This window comes from Acromyrmex echinatior, chromosome 6, assembly GCF_024713525.1.
Source record: "Acromyrmex echinatior isolate Ae372 chromosome 6, ASM2471352v2, whole genome shotgun sequence".
NCBI classification, from domain to species: Eukaryota; Metazoa; Arthropoda; class Insecta; order Hymenoptera; family Formicidae; genus Acromyrmex; species Acromyrmex echinatior.
The window spans coordinates 10,841,931-10,854,585 of NC_141857.1; the positions used below are offsets into that span (position 1 = coordinate 10,841,931).

Below are 12,655 nucleotides of genomic sequence, written 5' to 3' on the forward strand. Positions count from 1 at the left end.
TTTTTGACGAAGTTTCTTTATCTTAAAGTTGACCTACTTCTGAACAAATGATTAGAAGAGCATTAAAAATCGCTAAAAACTAAAATTAAAATTCATGGATCTCCGTGAAAAATGATTGCAGAACAATGTTTGGTAATTTTAAAATTTAAGACATAACTTTTGAATGCTTTGAATCATACTTCTCAGCAAAAATTTTATTGCGACATATCATTGGCTGTAACCTTCTTGCAATAGAGTGACCCGGTGCATTACTTTTAATTCTGTTAAATGTCATCGTGGCATTGTGAATGTAAAAATTATAAAAATATTAAAAGTATCAAAGAGGTAATAAATCGAAAATATTGTCAAATAGGAGAAAAAGTGTGATAAAAAATACATGAATATTACTCCATACCAACTTCTCTATATACGCTCTATAAGCGATCGAGCATCGAAAATAGCAGAGTCGACAATATACAGTGTATGTACATATGTACGCATATAACGTGAGGCTTCGATAGAGTCTGCAGGAGTGCGTCGCGATTAAACGTTAGGCCCGGAAAACCAAAGCGAAAAAGAGACAGAAAAAGTTTTAAAATCAAGGTAATGTTGTGCAATCGGGCCTTAATCAATAATTATAACTCAATCAATAATCCAACAGAGCTTATATTTACAAATAAATAGTCATAAAAAGTTAATTAAGGGGATGCTGGAGTGTCCTGTTTTATCATTAAATATTAAAAACGCCTTTCTCGTAACTGTGTTTATGAATTGAAAAATCCTTCTCCACAATTAAAGTATCGACAACAACGCAAATCGCCAGCTACATTTGAATACGAAAAAGGAAAGAAAATTAAAGACTTACAGTTTTGTTATCGGCTTCTGTAGTCAACACATCACAATATGTGTTGCATATAAGAGTTTCAGATCTTGCACGTTCATAAAAAGTAGCTGGCGAATTGCGGAAAACCTAAACGAACAATCCTATGCTTTTAGAAACGCGATAGGAGTTTTAGTATAAGAGAAAGGCGTATACAAAAATTTCGTTCGTATATTACGAGTAAAATTGACGTGAAGCCATGAAACTAAGCAGTATTTTAGTTCCGCGATATTCCGATAGCGGCGCTGTCATGAAAAGTGCGTCGCTGAATCATAGAAATGATGAATTATCGATCTACTCAGGCCCATATCAATAAACGTGCCCTGGTCAAAGTTTTTTCTTTTGAGAGGAAAAATAAATATGATATTAGTTATTTCAATTTTGTTGAAATAATTTCTTCCTAAACAAGAAACATATCATATTATTTATATATGAATACAAATGAAGATAATTATTTTAATTACACTGTTCTGTCTTTTACATACATTTTATTTAGTAAATTATTGATGCATATATATTAGGTGTTGGAATTAATTCGTAGCGTTTTTTAATGAAAGAATGTTATTTATTTCACATGAGCATTAAAAAATACATTAATGAAAGTACTTCCCATCACTTGTAAAACGCTACGAATTAATTCCAACACCTAATATAAAATAACATATATATATATATGTATGTATATGTATGTATGTGTATATATATATATATATATATATATATATATATATATATATGCGTATATAATAGCATACATACACACGCGTGTGCGTATGTATGCGCGCGCGCGTGTGTGTGTGTATATATATATACAACACATGTCTAAACTTTATTTACTGAATTATTTACACATGCATATATCAAGGTTCGGAACGCGACGTGTATTTCGGTTGAGCTTCCTTTCTGCTCGGATGTCGAAACAATAAGCGGCAATCTCATAGCAGACGTAGCATATAAATGAAATTTTCGAATACTCTTTGCTCTTATACTAAAGCTCGTAACTCGTTTCTGCAAGCATAGTATTGTTCTTTGAGGTTTTCTGTAAATCGCCAGCTACTTATGCAAGGTCTGAAATTATTATATACAGCACATTTTTGACTCGACTCGGATGTCGAAATGTCGACTTAGTAAGAAGTGCCATTCCTCTTATCGCGCACAAGCGAAGTACCGCTATTTAATTACAGAAGTGGATTGAATCATTGTATAAACCAGCAATATATTATCGGTTGGAAACGCTATAATAATAATATATTTTTATACATATAGAAATATATATCAGGATCGTTGTTTAGAAAAGGAATCATGCGTCATTGCTGCATCGACGATGATGCCAGAATCGATAGAAATCATATTCTTGAATTGCAGAACGAATTATTGAAACAGAAGTACGACAGAGTGAGACAGAGCAAAAACAAAAAAGGATAGAAACTCTGATTGTAATAGGTGAGACTCCGCACGCCGAGCTGGGCTTGTCGAGCGAGTCTATCCTTCAGAGTCTCTCTCTCTCTCTCTCTCTCTCTCTCTCTCTCTCTCTCTCTCTCTCTCTCTCTCTCTCTCTCTTTCTCTCTCTCTCTCGCTCTATATGGTCGCTTGTTTCTAGCGACCGAAAATGCTTTTTGAAAACTTTCGGCCGCTCAATGTATACAATTAAGAGGAGAAGGAACATTACAGATAACATATAAGTTTTAATAAATTATGCTAATCCTATATCCCTCCAATTTATGTATAATAGCAAAAATAATTTCAAAACATCGATAGTTTACGAGATATTGATATTTCTATGATTTTCCATGAGCGTTATATACCACGTTCATAGAAATGATTTGCAAGACCTCGACGTGGTCTCACGCGTAAGATGCGAGATCTGAATGTTAGAGATCTCATGATCAATTCCTTTTTTCTTTTTTCATAATTTTTTTTTTTTTAATAAGTGACATTGTTAACAAACATATATTACAGGCTAAATATATTTTTATTTAATTATTGAAATTATATGTGTATTTCTAAAAGTTTTAATTTACTTTAGAAAAAATCCAAAAAAAAATTATGTTTCTGTAATAATGTTACGTCAGTTCGAGTAATAATGTTCGATCAGTACTTTCTGTGAAATGTTTTTTTTATAATTATCATCCGAATGAAAATTCTGATAATCAATCAAATCGCGATCAAAAGTGCGATTAATATAATTATAAGGATGATTAATATAATTATAAGGATGATGTCAATATAATTTTATAATTAACAAATCAAAAAGCCTTTATATGTGCCTTTATATGCAATATACAAATAATTTTTGATTTATCTATTAAAGTGATTCGGTATTCTTCCTATAGTTATTGGAATACATGTTAAATTTTGGGTCGACTTTTGAAGCATCGCCTTCTTTCCCTCCGTCGCCGCTGCTCAATGCTCGATGACTGAGCTGCACCGGATCGCGCGTGGATGTGTATCTCAGGAGCGTTGCACTAAGAAATATGCTCCGTACCGTCCTTATAGCAAATTATTAATCCTTTACTTTCCTTCTGTGATGTCTTCTTTATTCAACATGCCTTCTTTATTCACATGTTGAATAAAGAAGACATCACAGAGTTATTGAAGTTGAATCATTCCAGTTTAAAATTACGCATCTCGTTCTGTATCGATTCTTATTAGTCTTAAATTGATATTATCAGTATTCTATATTAAAAGATATTACATTTTGTGGCACATAAGCGTGGTCAGTAGCTCTTTGAAAGAAAACCGAATGTATCAATGTAATGTATAAAAATAATAAAGTAAATATTTTAAAAGTACATAATATTTAGTAAAATGTGTATACTTATTAATGTTCAATCACTATTATTAAGAAAATAATAATTATATAGGAAGGAAAATATTTTTATGATAATTTTCATGCTAAAATGTCATGATAATTTTCATGTTGGAAGGTATGATAGCAGCATGTTTCTTATACTGTGACGCTCCTGAGATGCACGTCCGCGCGCGATCCAGCGGTTCAGCCGTCGACTGTTGAGTGGTTGTAAAGGAAAAATAGGCAGCACTTCAGAAATTGGCTCGAAATGTGTAACTAGTTCTGAGCACACTGAAATACACATATAATTTCTATAATTCTATAAAAATATATTTGGAATAATATGTTCATTAATAACGTTATTTGTTAAAAAAAAAAAATTAAGAAAAGAAGGAAAAAGCAGGATTGAACATAGGATCCTCAACATTTTGATCTCGCACCTAACGCCCGAGACCACACTGAGTTTTTGCAGACCGCCTCTATAAACGTGGTACATAAAATACACAGAAAATCGTAAAATCATAATATCTTATTAACTATAGCGTTTTGAAATCATTTTTGCTATTATATATTAATGAGAAAGGTATATGATTAACTCTTTCACTTATAATATGGTGTGAGATTCGTGGTAAAGAAATCGGACCAAACATAAACAACATGTTTTAGGTTATTAATTATGGCACGCGCCATCGTAACTTAAATCGTAGGGCAAAGGATTAATATAATTTAATAAAAATTATGTATTATCTAGAATGTCTCTTTCCTCCTTATGATACACGCCAAGCGGCCGAGATCGTCGAGAAAATATTTTCGGTCGCTAGAAACAAGCGACCACAGAGAGAAGGACAGAGACAGACTCATTGTTTTGCTAGCGGGCCCAGTTCGGCGTGTCCGCGCGGAGACTCACCGATTACAATCGGAGCTTCTATCCGTTTTTGTTTTTTCTCTGTCTCGCTCTATCGAAATAATAGAAATTGAAAGAATTTTAAATCACGAACACGGTTGCCAGTTCTCCGTTTTTTTTTTATGGACTTCGGTTTCTTGGACTAATATTCAATACTCCAGCAGATGTGAAAATCTCCAATTTTTGTCGTCTGCTGGAGTATTAAATATTAGCCCAAGCAAAACCGAAGTCTGGCAAAAAAAAACAGAGAGCTGGCAACCGTGTTTGTGAATTAAAATTCTTTCATTTTCTTTTTATTAAATTATATTAATCATATATCTTTCTCATTAACGTAGCAAAAATGCAAATGCAAAAATGATTTTAAAACATAAACATTGATGAGATATACAATAGTTTAAGACTTTCCGTGCGCTATATGTACCGTGTTCGTCGAGGTGATTCGCAAGAACTCAGCGTGGTCTTGGGTGCAAGATCAGAATATTGAAGATCTTATGTTCGATTCTGTTTTTTCCTTTTTTCATAATTTTTTTTTTAAATAACGTTGTTAATGAACCTATTACTCCAAATATACTTTTTATAAAATTACAGAAATTATATACTTCAATATGCTCAAAATTAGTTGCACATTTCAGTTCACGATTTCTGAAATGCTGCCTATTTTTCCTTCACAACCGCTTGACGCTTGACGGCCGAACCGCTCACGCGCGGACGTGCATCTCACGAACGTCACAGTATAAGGAACAGTATGCTGCGATCATACCTTCCAGCAAATTGTCATGAAAATAAAATAAAATATTTTCCTTTCTACATAATATTGTATTTTCTTAATAATGGTGATTGAACATTATAATAACTTAATGCATTTTACTGAATGTAATGTATTTTTAAAATATTACTTTATTATTTTTATGATACATTCAGTTTCAAAAGGCTACTGATCACATTTTTGCGCCACAGAATGTAATATAGAATTTTAGTTTACCGCATCATATATCTGGTCATCTATTTGTATTTTTTTTTTAGTGGAATAAACCTGGAGAATGCACTTAAATGATGTATCAATAATAGAACTTCAAAGATAATAGAGAGTTTTTACAATAACGTAGATTTAGATACCGTGAACGCCTTTTCTTAATTAGTCGCTAAGGAGAAGATAATGTGACTATGATATCGATTATGTATCTTTTTTCTTAGAGTGAAAAATAAAAATTTTTTATATGTAGTATATATATATATATATATATATATATATATATATATATATGCATACATATATCGTTTTGCATGACGCTGTATGTGTCAGAAAACAACGGCGTTATACGAGTCAATCAGCTGTAATCAGTATGAGCCGCACAACACAGTATCGTTGCCGCGCAACAGAACTATCAATTCAGTGTAGTATAGTAGTATTTTACACACAACCATATATATGTATGTGTGTGTGTGTGTGTGTGTGTGTGTGTGTGTATTTATATAGTATTTTGTATCTACAAAATAGAAAAAAATGTAGTAGCAGAATATTGTCTGCCTTTGGTAAGAGATGGTTATGGGTGCTTTCTAGCAAGCGACTCAGTACAATACAGTATCTCATTCTTGTATTGGCGAACAAGATTGTAATGATGCACGTGTCACACTGTCTCTTGTTGGAAGGCACCCTATAAAGCCAGCATGGAAAAGGTTAGCATTTTTATGTCATTCGTGAAAATATCATTTTTATTTATCATACAAGTGATATAATTATAACAATAATTTGCGCTTTGTTTAATTAGATCCAATGTCAGAGGCGTTCATCATGGGCTGACTATTTTTAATTTACTGCCAGAGACATTAATCATGCTTTGGCTAGTTATAGACAAATGTCAGAGGCGTTCATCGTGAGCTGGCTAGCTATAACAAAATGCCACAGCTGTAAATCGTGCTTTGGCTAGTTATAGATAAATGTCAGAGGCCTTCATCGTAGACTGACTATTTTTAATTTACTGGCAGAGGCATTCGATTATCAAATTTGGTGAAATACAATTACGGAATCAACTCGTAGAATTTTGCGTCTGCAATTAAAGAAATGTAGAATAGCATTGTCATGATGGAATCAAAAGCTGATTGCTTGTCATGATGGAAACAAAGAAACTAATGAAGAAAAAAAAAAGACTGAATATCAGTAAACAGCTTCTTTGAAACCTTATAACTTTTATCTGAAACGTTTTTTCTAAAAATTTTTATGTAATGGCCTTATAGCACAAGAATGGCCGTAATTCAATCATAGAAGAGAACGTAAATCATAGGTCAATATATTATATTTTGGCGTACTATGCATGCCGATACAAGTATAATTCACATTCCTTTACGATTATAGTCACCTTTATGTTCAGCTCCTAAATCCGGGGTCTTTTTGGACACTCTATATAATATATACGTTATACATATATATATAACATATATTATACAGTCAATAGTCACATGCATAATTTTCATACGATGCTGTACGTTTATGAAATGTATATAAGTATATCATATTCAAAGCAAAATGTTTTAGCAAATGTATACACTTATAGGTCAATATGTATGTTAACTAACAGCAAGTTACAATAAGTATATTTTTACTAAATACATTCTGACTGTGACTTAGATATATCTTCGGATGTAACCATGTATTTGAAATACATGTATATACGTATAATGTAATAGCACTTTTTCCTTTATTCTCAATACCATTTTAACTTAGGATATAACATGTATTGTCAGTACGTAAATACATTGCACATACATATGTAGCTATTCCATCTCTTTTTATTATGTTTAATGGGCCTTTTACAATTATAAGCCATAAATCAGCCATAAATAAGAAGTCAGAAAAATTGACTGTGATTGATCAATTTTTAGCTTCTGACTTCTGATTTGTAACTAATGGCTTATTGTAGAAGGCATAAAGAGAAATAGAAATTATATCATACTTAGCTCATATTTAACTTTTCATGTAGATATAATATAGACATATTAGTACGACGACACAAGTGAATAATAGAATTATATTTTATGTGCATTATGATGTACTCACATTACAAAACATAAAATATATTTCTAATTCATATTCACGTACGTGTGTAGCTACTTCATCTCTTTTTGTTACGTGTAACAAAAAGGTGTACTGATCTTCTTTTTTCTACGTTGAAAAAATAAAAAGAGATATGTTTTTTTATGATCAAATATACAGATATTAGTGATATATGCTTTTATATTTTCAATATCAGAATATACATACAACTAACATAAATTAAAGCTAACAAGAATCAAACGCAGATGATCAGATGTAACATCTTAAAAAGATAATCAAATTACGAATTCTCTGATAAATTCTCATTTTATGTGTACAGATATACTCATTATATATATATATGGATATTCATGAAAAAGAATTACATTATGTATGTGCAATGTCGTATTCATTTATTGATATTATATTATTATTACCTAAAATGACATTAGATGTAAGGAAAAAGTGCTACTACGGCTTCGTATCGATATAGTTATTAAAGTTAAAAACTGTACTTTATGTATATTATAGATTTTTAATACTGGTGATATATATTGGAACACGGGCTACACTGCATGTGTACATAATAACTGTATTTCTAAGGTCCGATTCTACAAATATAAGATTAACTTCAATTACGGTTTATTTTTTTCTCAATTCTAAAATTGGAAAACTTTCCAAAATAAATTTTACATTTGTGGAACCGATCCTAATACACGTCCCTGCTAAGATGGTAATGTAGGAAATTAATAATAAATAATAATAAATTTTCTATTATTATATAATAAATTTTCTATACAATGAATGTATATTTGTTTAGGAACGTTACTGGTAAGGAGAGACGCACGAATCATGATAAATTTTATATATATCAAAAAGTTACTTTTATTTTTACAATTACTTTGGTAATATACAAAACTCACTAAGCTCTAAATTTTCAGCAATAACGGCGATATGATCGTTCATCAAGAAATCGCATAACAGAAATCGAAGAAGCCGAGCGGATAACGCACTTTCACCACGAACGTATCGAGAACAAAGAGCCTCGGCAGAAGACTATTGTTTTATATGTAGGACGTTTTAAAATGTTCGATAAACCCAACGGTGAAATTTTATAAATTTCCTTTTTAATCTCATTGAACATTCTAGATCGTTTCTATTTGGTACATAAATTTTTTAGGTAACGCTCGCAACTCCGCGGACATCGCGATTTGACGCATAAGAGGCTGCGCTAACTCGCTGGCCGCGCCAATTTCGATTACGCAAAACTAAATATCGCGAGTTTCTCTAGCTGATCGTCGAGTTTCGAACTGATTTCTTAATAATATTAAATTCATACATTTATTTCATAAAATTATTTCCGTTGGATTTGGCATCAGTGGTTTATTCGATTAAATTTTATTAAAAGATAAACGTGCAATATTCAATTTTTAATTCTTGCGTTCAGTAAAATTGCAATTAATGTAAAATTATTTTTGAAATATAATTGAAAAAAAGAAAATAATTTCGAAGAAGAATTAAGGAAAAGAATATAATTTCTTATCCTTAATTCTTCAAATATTATATATAAATCAATCATATATTAAAGAATTTTATAACAATTGCAAAACTGCCTTCTTCGCTGAGCAAATTAAGGGGATGCTGGAGCGAAGGCTGAACTTAATAAAGATCAATATTACAGGTTTTCATTTCCAATGTATAAGATGCTTACACTCTCTGAGTTAATATGATCATGCAGGAAATTCGATCGATTAATTATCGATATTTTTTTTCCGTTTCCTATATTATCATCTTAGCAGGGACTAAAACATGTATTAGGCTCGGTTCCACATATGTAAGATTTATTTTATTTTGGAAAATTGTCCAATTTTAGAATTGAGAGAAAAATAAACCGGAATTGAAGGTAATCTTATATTTGTGGAGGCCTTAGAAATACAATTGTATTATGTACACATGCAATGTAGACCGCGTTCCAATATATATCATCAGTACTAAAAATTTGTAATATACATAAAGTACAGATTTTTAACTTTAATAGTTATATCGATATGAAGCCGTAATAGCACTTTTTCCTTACGTCCAATGCCATTTTTTAAATAACAATAATATTATCAATAAATGAATACGACATTGCACATACATAATGTAACTCTTTTTTTATTCTGTTCAATAAAAAGAGATAGATACTTATAATATTTACATTAACATGTCGACTTATATATCCAATATAAAAAATTGTATGATGTGAATACACACACACATACACACATGTATGCATTATATAAACAGATAAAATTACTCATGTTGAAATAATCATGCAGATATTATCTATTTATGCGCAATATTAGAATTTTATGTACATACATAGTATAATGTGTGTATTCACAAACATTTATAATTCTAACATTGTTATAACAATATATAAAAAAACATTAGTGAATATAAATTATAATTATATTTTATATGTATTATACTCCATTTTTTGCGTTAATGAAAAGATGTAGAAATTACTCATGTTAAAATATACAGATATTAATGATACAGATGTGTGTACTTAAATATAATACACATATAGGTAATATTATACAATATTGTAATATATATGTATATTATAATGTGTGAATAAACACACGTTACAGATAGAAATTATTAATACTAAGCTATTTATGCATTCCCTATGTTTAAATATGCAATATTAAAATTGCATGTTTACATATATAATATAATATGTATATATGTATACATAAAATTTAATTGCAATGTTTTGTATAAATAAACATAGAAAATATTTGCATGAATACCTCAGTATAAATTACTTCTAGCTCTAATTTATGTAGATACTCACACATAATAATACACATACATGCAATAGTCTAATATTGAAAAAAACAATTATTATATAGGGGACTTTAAAGCTATAAAATATATATATAACTAACATAAATCAAAGCTAATGAGGCAATGTAGATATATAATGAAAAAACTCACGTATCCAAAAAGATTATGTTACTCACAAATTGTCAATCAAAGATGAAGTGATGTAAAATTTTAATAGATAGATTTACATAAATGTAATTTTGTGATCAATTATGTATCAAAGCTTCTTGGCACGCTCTCTATCTACTAAAATTTTACATCATTTTATCTCTGGCAATTTGCGAATGACGATCTTTTTGTATTTATGAGTTTTTCGTAACATATCTGTATTGCTGAAGAGGACTCCAAAGTGAGTTGAAATGTACAAAGTAAAGAAGATATTATTTATCAGAGAATTCGTAATTTGATTATTTTTTGTAAGATGTTACATCTAATCATCTGCGTTTAACTCTCATTAGCTTTGATTTATGTTGTATGTATATTCTGATATTGAAAATATAAAAGCATAGATCACTAATATCCATATATTTGACCATAAAAAACATATCTCTTTTTATTAAACGTAGAGAAAAGATGTAGTAAAAGAAAGAAAATCACACACCTTTTATTATACGTAACAAAAAGAGATGAAGTAACTGCACACATATGTGAATATGAATTAGAAATATATTTTATGTTTTGTAATGTGTGTACATCATAATGCATGTAAAATATAATTCTAATATTCACTATTGTGTTTATATCATATCATGAAAAGCTAAGTATGAGTAACTTCTGTCTCTTCTTATTATGGGCCTTCTATAATAAGCCATTAGTCATAAATCAGAAGTCAGAAGTCAAAAATTGATCAATCACAGTTATCAATTTTTGCATCTGACTTCTAATTTATGACTGATTTATGGCTCATTATTGTAAAAGATCCATTAAACATAATAAAAAGAGATGAAATAACTACATATGTATGTGCAATGTATTTATGTACTGACAATACATGTTACATCGTAAGTTAAAATGGCATTGCGAACAAAGGAAAAAGTGCTATTACATTACACGTGCATACATGATTTCAAATACATGTTTGCATTCGATGATATATCTATGTCACAGTCAGAGTGTTCATTTAGTAAAATATATTTGTTGTAACTTGCTGTTAGTCAACGTGTATATTGACCTATAAGTGTATACATTTACTAAAACACTTTGCATATGATATACTTATATACTTATTTCATAAACGTACAACGTCGTATGAAAATTATGCATATGACTATTGATTGTGTAATGTATGTTATATATATGTATAACATATATATTATATAGCGTGTTCAAAAAGACCCCGGATTTATGAGCTGAACATAAAAGTGACTGTAACTAATCATGAAGGAATGTAAATCATGTGAATTGTACTTGTATTAGCATATATAGTAATGCTAAAATATAATGCGTGACTATATGCGTTGACCTGATTCACGTTCTACGATTCAATTACGGTCATGCTTGTGCTATAAGGCCAATAACATTTTTAGAAGAAATGCTTCAGACAAAAATTGTGAGGTTTCAAAGAAGCTATTTATTGATATTCAATTTGATCTTGGGTGATGTCTGCAGGATCTGATCAAGGTCTATATTTTTTAAATGAAACATGCTATTTTTATTGTAGACTCTAATACACAGTTATTATTGATATGTTGATTTATACGAGGATATAAATTCGAAAAATTCTCGATTTAATATAGAAATGATCCCACAAATGTCAAAGTGCCATAATTTTAGAAAAGTTTGATCCTTTACAGGATTACTATTAAAATTTCAGACAGTATGTTAGTTACTTTAGTTTCTTTGTTTCGGTCGTGTCAAGCAATCAGCTTTTGATTCCATCACCATACATTTATTCATATTTCTTCAATTGCAGTTCAACTTTTGTCGCGCGGAAGTAGTATTATATAATTTCTAGAAGTTTTATGGTTCCGGCACACCAGCGCGATGTTCGCGCGCGACACGCAATATCCAATGAGAATATATCTTTAGAATGAAAACATCGGTAAAGCTGTATACTCATATCGCGTGTCACGCGCGACGAACATCGTATTGGTGTGCCGGAAGCATTGCAAGAGATTTGTTCGCGTCGTATACTCCAAATTAACCCAGAGAGCACTTGGATCACAGAGGTGGCGGTTGGAACAGTTGCATTCA

At 30.5% G+C, this 12,655-nt stretch overlaps 2 long non-coding RNA genes across 2 annotated transcripts; one reads left to right on the forward strand and one right to left on the reverse strand.

The window, feature by feature from the left end:
- The first annotated feature begins 1,602 nt into the window (after positions 1 to 1,602).
- On the forward strand, positions 1,603 to 6,538 carry LOC147909422 (uncharacterized). Its single transcript, XR_015545320.1, has 2 exons — positions 1,603 to 6,231; positions 6,324 to 6,538. It is a non-coding gene; the product is annotated as an uncharacterized LOC147909422 (long non-coding RNA).
- Positions 6,239 to 12,283, reverse strand: LOC147909423 (uncharacterized). The gene is made up of 2 exons (XR_015545319.1): positions 6,912 to 12,283; positions 6,239 to 6,602 (listed from the first exon to the last, which is right to left on the reverse strand). It is a non-coding gene; the product is annotated as an uncharacterized LOC147909423 (long non-coding RNA).
- Between the last annotated feature and the right edge of the window lie 372 nt (positions 12,284 to 12,655).